Source organism: Schistocerca gregaria, unplaced genomic scaffold (genome assembly GCF_023897955.1).
Source record: "Schistocerca gregaria isolate iqSchGreg1 unplaced genomic scaffold, iqSchGreg1.2 ptg000079l, whole genome shotgun sequence".
Classification (NCBI taxonomy): Eukaryota; Metazoa; Arthropoda; class Insecta; order Orthoptera; family Acrididae; genus Schistocerca; species Schistocerca gregaria.
In genome coordinates, this window is record NW_026061711.1 from 2,433,018 (window position 1) to 2,443,031 (window position 10,014).

Below are 10,014 nucleotides of genomic sequence, written 5' to 3' on the forward strand. Positions count from 1 at the left end.
AATGTGAAAAGTGTTCATATGTAGTAAAAACCTGAGAAATCAGTACGGTTTCGTCATTTGTTACCTAATTGACTTTTAGCTAGATCGTCACTTGCCGGTCTTCTCCCCGAAACGGTTACATTTATCGTCTGCAAATCTATGTCGCGTGTTGCGGTATGCGGAGATACTAAAAGCACCATAGTGGAACACAGATTAAGGTTCTAAGTTGATGTAATAGCCAGTAAGAAGTAGTACAATTCAAGTTTTTGTTATCGATTATTGAATTTTTAGCTGGCTTTGGTGCCTTGGACATGAGCTAGGTCCTTAAGATTCTGCATGAAAGGAGGACTAGAAGCCGAGTTGCATGGGAGAATGTGAAAAGTGTTCATATGTAGTAATAACCTTAGAAATCCGTCCGCTTTCGGCATTTGTTATCGAATCGACTTAAAGCCAGATCGTCACATTGACCGTTCTTCTCTCTGAAACGATTGTACTTATCGTCTGCAAAGCTATGTCGCGTGCTGCGGTATGAGGAAACACTAAAAGCACCATAGCAGAACACAGATGAAACTTCTGTTGATGTAATAGCCAGTAAGAAGTAGTACAATTGAAGTTTTAGTTATCGATTATTGACTTTTTAGCTGGCTTTGGTGCCTTGGACATGAGCTAGGTCCTTAAGATTCTGCATGAAAGGAGTACTAGCAGCCGAGTTGCACGGGAGAATGTGAAAAGTGTTCATATGTAGTAAAAACCTGAGAAATCCGTCCGTTTTCGTCATTTGTTATCGGATCGACTTAAAGCCAGATCGTCACATTGGCCGCTCTTCTCTCTGAAACGGTTGTGCTTATCGTCTGCAAAGCTATATCGCGTGCTGAAGTATGCGGAGACACTAAAAGCACCATAGTAGAACACAGATGAAGCTTCTAATTTGATCTAATAGCCAGTAAGAAGTAGAACAATTCAAGTTTCATCTATCGATTATTGACTTTTTAGCTGGCTTTGGTGCCTTGGACATGAGCTAGGGCCTTAACATTTTGCATGAAAGGAAGACGAGCAGCCGAATTGCACACGAGAATGTGGGAAGTGTTCATAAGTAGTAAGAACCTGAGTAATCCGTCCGTTTTCGTCATTTGTTATCGAATCGACTTAAAGCCAGATCGTCACAATGGCTGCTGTTCTCTCTGAAACGGTCGTACTTATCGTCTGCCAAGCTATGTCGCGTGCTGCGGTATGCGGAGACACTAAAAGCACCATATTAGAACACGGATGAAGCTTCTAAGTTGATGTAATAGCCAGTAAGAATTAGTACAATTCAAGTTTTAGGTATCTATTATTGACTTTTTACCCTTCTTTGGTGCCTTGGACATGAGCTAGGAACTTAAGATTTTGCATGAAAGGAGGACTAGCAGCCGCGTTGCACGGGAGAATGTGAAAAGTGTTCATATGAAGTAAAAACCCGAGAAATCCGTCCGTTTTCGTCATTTGTTATCGAATCGACTTAAAGCCAGAGCGTCACATTGGCCGCTCTTCTCTCTGTAACGGTCGTACTTATCGTCTGCCAAGCAATGTCGTGTGCTGCGGTATGCGGAGACACTAAAAGCACCATAGTATAACACAGATGAAGCTTCTAAGTTGATGTAATAGCCAGTAACAAGTAGTACAATTTAGGTTTTAGTTAAGGATTATTGAATTTTCATACTTCTTTGGTTCATTGGACATGAGCTAGGACCTTAAGATTTTGCATGAAAGGAGGACTAGAAGCCGCGTTGCACGGGAGAATGTGAAAAGTGTACATATGTAGTAAAGACTTGAGAAATCAGTCCGTTTTCGTCATTTGTTATCGAATCGACTGAAAGCCAGATCGCCAAATAGGCCGTTCTTCTCTCTGAAACGGTAACATTTATTGTTTGCAAAGTTATGTCGCGTGCTGCGGTATCCGGAGACACTAAAAGCACCATAGTAGAACACAGATGAAGATTCTAAGTTGATGTATTAGCCAATAAGAAGTAGTACAATTAAAGTTTTAGCTATCAATTATTGAGTTTTTCTCTTCTTTGATTCCTTGGACATGAGCTAGGACCTTAAGGTTTTGCGTGAATGGAGGTCTAGCAGCCGTGTTGCACGAGAGAGTGTGAAAAGTGTTCATATGTTGTAAATACCTGAGAAATCAGTCCGTTTTCGGCATTTGTTATCTCATCGGCTTAAAGCTAGATCGTCACATTGGCCGCTCTTCTCTCTGAAACTGTTACATTTATCGTCTGCAAAGCTATGTCGCGTGCTCCGGTATGCGGAGAGACTAAAAGCAGCATAGCAGAACACATATTCGGCTTCTAAGTTTATCTGATAGACAGTAAGACGCAGTACAATTCAAGATTTAGTTATCGATTTTTGATACTTTGGTGACTTGGACATTAGCTAGGACCTTAAGATTTTGCATGAAAGGAGGACTAGCAGCCGCTTTGCAAAGGAAAATGTGAAAAGTGTTCATATGTAGTAAAAACCTGAGAAATCAGTACGGTTTCGTCATTTGTTACCTAATCGACTTTTAGCTAGATCGTCACTTGCCGGTCTTCTCCCCGAAACGGTTACATTTATCGTCTGCAAATCTATGTCGCGTGTTGCGGTATGCGGAGATACTAAAAGCACCATAGTAGAACACAGATGAAGCTTCTAAGGTGATGTAATAGCCAGTAAGAAGTATTACAATTCAAGTTATAGGTATCGATTATTGACTTTTTTCTGGCTTTGGTGCCTTGGACATGAGATAGGTCCATACGATACTCCTTGAAAGGAGGACTAGCAGCCGCCTTACACGGGAGAATGTGAAAAGTGTTCATATGTAGTAAAAACCTGAGAAATCCGTCCGGTTTCGTCATTCATTTTCGAATCGACTTAAAGCCAGATCGTCACTTGTCCGCTATTCTCTCTGAAACGGTTACATTTATCGTCTGCAAAGCTATGCCGCGTGCTGCGGTATGCGGAGACACTAAAAGCACCATAGCAGAACACAGATGAAGCTTCTAAGTTGATGTAATCGCGAGTAAGAAGTAATACTATACAAGTTTTAGATATTGATTAATGACTTTTTAGTCGGCTTTGATGCCTTTGACACGAGCGAGGACCTTACGATTTTACATGATTTGAGTTCTAGCAGCCATGTAGCACGGGAGAGTGTGCAAAGTGTTCATATGTAGTAAAAACCTGAGAAATCAGTCCGTTTTCGTCATTTGTTATAGAATCGGCTTTTAGCTAGATCGTCACATTGGCCGGTCTTCTCTCTGAAACGGTTACATTTATCGTCTGCAAAGCTGTGTCGCGTGCTGCGGTATGCGGAGACACAAAGGCCCATAGTAGAACACAGATGAAGCTTCTAAGTTGATGTAATAGCCAATAAGATGTAGTACAATTCAAGTTTTAATTATCGATTATTGAGTTTTTACCCTACTTTGGTGCCTTGGACATGAGCTAGGACCTTAAGATTTTGCATGAAAGGAGGACTAGCAGCCGCGTTGCATGGGCGAATGTGAAAAGTGTTCATATGTAGTAAAAACCTGAGATCTCCGTCCGTTTTCGACATTTCTTATCGAAGCGATTTAAAGCCAGATCGTCACATAGGCCGCTCTTCTCTCTGAAACGGTTACATTTATCGTCTGCAAAGCTATGTCGCGTGCTGCGGTACGCGGAGACACTAAAAGCACCATAGTAGAACACAGATGAAGCTTCTAAGGTGATGTAATAGCCAGTAAGAAGTATTACAATTCAAGTTATAGGTATCGATTATTGACTTTTTTCTGGCTTTGGTGCCTTGGACATGAGATAGGTCCATAAGATACTCCTTGAAAGGAGGACTAGCAGCCGCCTTACACGGGAGAATGTGAAAAGTGTTCATATGTAGTAAAAACCTGAGAAATCCGTCCGGTTTCGTCATTCATTTTCGAATCGACTTAAAGCCAGATCGTCACTTGTCCGCTATTCTCTCTGAAACGGTTACATTTATCGTCTGCAAAGCTATGCCGCGTGCTGCGGTATGCGGAGACACTAAAAGCACCATAGCAGAAAACAGAAGAAGCTTCTAAGTTGATTTAGTAGCCAGTAAGAAGCAGTACAATTCAAGTTGTAGTTATCGATTATTGACTTTTTTCTTTTATTTGGTGCCTTGGACATGAGCTAGGACCTTAAGATTTTGCATGAAAAGAGGACTAGCAGCCGCGTTTAACGGGAGAATGTGAAAAGTGTTCATATGTAGTAAGAACCTCAGAAATCCGTCCGTTTTCGTCAATTGTTATCGAATCGACTCAAAGCCAGATCGTGACATTGGCTGCACTTCTCTCTGCAACGGTTACATTTATCGTCTGCAGTGCTATGTGACAGTGCTGTGGTATGTGGAGACACTAAAAGCACCATAGTAGAACACAGAAGAAGCTTCTAAGTTGATGTAATGGCCAGTAAGAAGCAGTACAATTCAAGTTGTAGTTATCGATTATTGACTTTTCACCCTTCTTTGGTGCGTTGGACATGAGCTAGTACCTTAAGATTTTGCATGAATGGTGGTCTAGCAGCCGCGTTGCACGGGACAGTGTGAAAAGTGTTCATATGTAGTAAAAACCTGAGAAATCAGTCCGGTTTCGTCAATTGTAATCGAATCGACTTAAAGCCAGATCGTCACATTGGCCGCTCTTCTCTCTGAATCGGTTACATTTATTGTCTGCAAAGCTATGTCGCGTGCTGCGGTATGCGGGGTCACTAAAAACCCTTAGTAGAACACAGATGAAGCTTCTAAGTTGATGTAATAGAAAGTAAGAAGCAGTACAATTCAAGTTTTAGTTATCGATTATTGCCTTTTTAGCCGGCTTTGGTGCCTTGGACATTAGCTAGGACCTTAAGATTTTGCATGAAACGAGGACTAGCAGCCGCGTTGCACGGGAGAATGTGAAAAGTGTTCATATGTAGTAAAAACCTGAGAAATCCGTTCGTTTCCATCATTTGTTATCGAATCGACTTAAAGTAAGATCGTCAAATTGGCCGCTCTTCTCTCTGAAATGGTTACATTTATCGTCTGCAAAGCTATGTCGCGTGCTCTGGTATGCGGAGAGACTAAAAGCAGCATGGCAGAACACATAAGATGCTTCTAAGTTGATCTAATACCCAGTAAGAAGCAGTACAATTCAAGTTTAATTATCGATTATTGACTTTTTACCCTTCTTTGATGCCTTGGACATGAGCTAGGATCTTAATATTTTGCATGAAAAGAGGACTAGCAGCCGCGTTGCACGGGAGAATGTAAAAGTGTTCATATGTAGTAAAAACCTGAGAAATCAGTCCGGTTTCGTCACTTGTTACCTAATCGACTTTTAGCTAGATCGTCACATGCCGGTCCTCTCCCCGAAACGGTTACATTTATCGTCTGCAAATCTATGTCGCGTGTTGCGGTATGCGGAGATACTAAAGTACCATAGCAGAACACAGATGAAGCTTCTAAGTTGATGTAATCGCCAGTAAGAAGTAATACTATACAATTTTTAGATATCGATTAATGACTTTTTAGTCGGCTGTGATGCCTATGACACGAGGGAGGACCTTACGATTTTGCATGATTTGAGGTCTAGAAGCCACATTGTACGGGAGAGTGTGAAAAGTGTTCATATGTAGTAAAAACCTGAGAAAACCATCTGTTTTCGTCATTTGTTATCGAATCAAATTAAAGCCAGTTCGTCACATTGGCCGCTCTGTTCTCTGAAACGGTTACATTTATCGTCTTCAAAGCTGTCTCGCGTGCTGAGGTACGCGGAGACACAAAAAGGACCATAGTAGAACACACATGAAGCTTATAAGATGATGTAACAGCCAATAAGAAGTAGTACAATTCAAGTTTTAGTTATCGATTTTTAACTTTTTACTATCCTTTGGTGCCTTGGACATGAGCTAGGACCTTAAGATTTTGCATGAAACGTTGACTAGCAGCCGTGTTGCACGGGAGAATGTGAAAGGAGTTCATATGTAGTAAAAACCTGAGAAATCCGTTTGTTTTCGTCATTTGTTATCGAATCGACTTAAAGCCAGATTGTCACATAGGCCGCTCTTCTCTCTGAAACGTTAACATTTATCGTCTGCAAAGCCATGTCGCGTGCTGCGGTATCCGAAGAAACTAAAATCACCATAGTAGAACACAGAAGAAGCTTCTAAGGTGATGTAATCGCAAATACGAAGTAGTACAATTCAAGTTTTAGTTATCGATTATTGACTTCTTACCCTTCTATATTGCCTTGGACATGAGCTAGGACATTAAGATTTTGCATGAATGGAGGACTAGCAGCCACGACCCATGGGAGAATGTGAAAAGTGTTCATATGTAGTAAACACCTGAGAGATTCGTCCGTTTTCTTCATTTGTTATCAAATCGACTTAAAGCCAGATCGTCACATTGGCCGCTCTTCTCTCTGAAACGTGTTCATTTATCGTCTGCAAGACTATGTCGCGTGCTGCGGTATGCGGAGATACTAAATGCACCATAGTAGAACACAGATGAAGCTTCTAAGTTGATGTAATAGCCAGTAAGAAGAAGTACAATTCTAGTTTTAGTTATCGATTATTGACTTCTTACCCTTCTTTGTTGCCTTGGACATGAGCTAGGACCTTAAGAATTGGCATGAAAGGAGGACTAGCAGCCGCGTTGCACGGGAGAACGTGAAACGTGTTCATATGTAGTAAAAACCTGAGAAATCCGTGCGTTTTCGTCATTTGTTATCGAATAGACTTAAAGCCAGATCGTGACATTGGCCGCTCTTCTCTCTGAAACTGTTACATTTATCGTCTGCAAAGCTATGCCGCATGCTGCGGTATGCGGAGACACTAAAACCACCATAGTAAAACACAAATGCAGCTTCTAAGTTGATGTAATAGCCGGTAAGATGTAGAACAATTCAAGTTTTAGTTGTCGATTATTGACTTTTTACCCTTCTTTGGTGCCTTGGACATGAGCTAGGACCTTAAGATTTTGCATCAAAGGAGGACTAGCAGCCGCGTTGCACGGGAGAATGTGAAAAGTGTTAATATGTAGTAAAAACCTGTGAAATCAATCCGTTTTCGTCATTTGTTATCGAATCGACTTAAAGCCATATCGTCACATTGGCCGCTTTTCTCTCTGAAACGGTTACATTTATCGTCTGCAAAGCTATGCCACATGCTGCGGTATGCGGTGACACTAAAAGCACAATAGTAGAACACAGATGCAGCTTCTAAGTTGATGTAATAGCCGGTAAGAAGTAGTAAAATTCAAGTTTTAATTATCGATTATTGACTTTTAACTATACTTTGGTGCTCTGGGCATGAGCTAGGACCCTAAAATTTTGCATGAAAGGAGGACTAGCAGCCGCGTTGCACGGCAGAGTGTGAAAAGTGTTCATATGTAGTAAAAACCTGAGAAATCCGTCCGTTGTCGTCATTTTTTATCGAATCGACTTAAAGCCAGATCGTCACATTGGCCGCTCTTCTCTCCGAAACGGTTACATATATTGTCTGCAAAGCTATGTCGCGTGCTGCGGTATGCGGAGACACTTAAAGCACCATAGTAGAACACAGAAGAAGCTTCTAAGTTGATGTAATAGCCAATACGAAGTAGTGCAATTCAAGTTTTAGTTATCGATTATTGACTTTTTACCCTTCTTTGGTGCCTTCGACATGAGCTAGGACGTTAAGATTTTGTATGAAAGGAGGATTAGCAGCCGCAATGTACGGGAGAATGTGAAAGGTGTTCATATGTAGTAAAAGCTTGAGAAATCCGTCCGTTTTCGTCATTTGTAATCAAATCGACTTATAGCCAGATCGTGACATTGGCCGCTCATCTCACTGAAACCATTACATTTATCGTCTGCAAAGTTATGTCGCGTGCTGCGGGATGCGGAGACAATAAAAGCACCATAGTAGAACACAGATGAAGCTTCTAAGTTGCTGTAATAGCCAGTAAGAAGTAGTAAAATTCAAGTTTTATTTATCGATTATTGACTTTTTACCCTTCTTTGGTGCCTTGGACAGGAGCTAGAACATTAAGATTTTGCATGAAAGAAGAACTAGCAGCCGCGTTGCACGGAAGAATGTGAAACGTGTTCGTATGTAGTAAAAGCCTGAGAAATCCGTCCGTTTTCGTCATTTGTTATCAAATCGACTTATAGCCAGATCGTCACATTGGCCGCTTTTCTCTCTGAAACCATTACATTTATCGTCTGCAAAGCTATGTAGCGTGCTGCGGTATGCGGAGACACCAAAAGCACCATAGTAGAAAACAGATGAAGCTTGTAAGTTGATGTAATAGCCAGTAAGAAGTAGTACAATTCAAGTGTTAGTTATCCATTATTGATTTTTTAGCCGTCTTGTGTACCTTGGACATGAGGTAGGACCTTAAAATTGTGCATGATAGGAGGACTAGCAGCCGCTTTGCACGGGAGAATGTGAAAAGTGTTCATATGTGGTAAATGCCTGAGAAATCCGTCCGTTTTCGTCATTTGTTATCAAATCGACTTAAAGCCAGATCGTCACATTGGCCGCACTTCTCACTGAAACGATTACATTTATCGTCTGCAAAGCTGTGTCTCGTGCTGCGGTATGCGGAGAAAATAAAAGCACCATAGTAGAACACAGATGAAGCTTCTAAGTTGATGTAATAGCCAGTAAGAAGTAGTACAATTCAAGTGTTAGTTATCGATTATTGATTTTTTAGCCGGCTTTGGTCCCTTGGACATGAGGTAGGGAATTAAAATTGTGCATGAAAGGAGGACTAGCGGCCGCTTTGCACGAGAGAATGTGAGAAGTGTTCATATGTAGTAAAAACCTGAGAAATCCGTTCGTCATTTGTTATCGAATCGACTAAATGTCAGATCGTCACATTGGCCGCTCTTCTGTCTGAAACGGTTACGTTTATCGTCTGCAAAGCTATGTCGCGTGCTGCGGTATGCGGGGACACTAAAAGCACCATAGTAGAACACAGGTGAAACTTCTAAGTTGATGTAATAGCCAGAAAGAAGTAGTACAATTCAAGTTTTAGTTATCGATTATTGACTTTTTACCCTTCTTTAGTGCCGTTGACATGAGCTGGGACCTTAAGATAATGCATGAAAAGACGACCAGCAGCCGTGTTGCACGGTAGAAGGTGAAAAGTGTTCATATGTAGTAAAAACCTGAGAAATCCGTCCGGTTTCGTCATTTGTTATCGAATCGACGTAAAGCCGTATTGTCACATTGGTCGTGCTTCTCTCTGAAACCGTTACATTTGTCATATGCATAGCTCTATTGTGTTCTGCGGTATGGGGAGACACTAAAAGCACCATAGTAGAACACCAATGAAGCTTCTAAGTTGATGTAATAGCCAGTAAGAAGTAGTACAATTCAAGTGTTAGTTATCGATTATTGATTTTTTAGCCGGCTTTGGTCCCTTGGACATGAGGTAGGGCCTTAAAATTGTGCATGAAAGGAGGACTAACGGCCGCTTTGCACGAGAGAATGTGAGAAGTGTTCATATGTAGTAAAAACCTGAGAAATCCGTTCGTCATTTGTTATCGAATCGACTTAATGCCAGATCAACACATTGGCCGCTCCTCTCTCTGAAACGGTTTCGTTTATCGTCTGCAAAGCTATGTCGCGTGCTGCGGTATGCGGGGACACTAAAAGCACCATAGTAGAACACAGATGAACTTCCAAGTTGATGTAATAGCCAATAAGAAGTAGTACAATTCAAGTTTAAATTATCGGATATTGACCTTTTACCCTTCTTTGGTGCCTTGGACATGAGCTAGGAACTTAATATTTGGAATGAAAGGAGGACTAGCAGCCGCGTTGCACGGTAGAATGTGAAAAGTGTTCATATGTGGTAAAAACCTGAGAAATCCGTCCGTTTTCGTCATTTGTTATTGAATCGACTTAAAGCCAGATCGCCACATTGGCCGCTCTTCTCTCTGAAACGAATACATTTATCGTCTGCAAAGCTATGTCGCGTGCTGCGGTATGCGGAGGCACTAAAAGCACCATAGTAGAACACAGATGAAG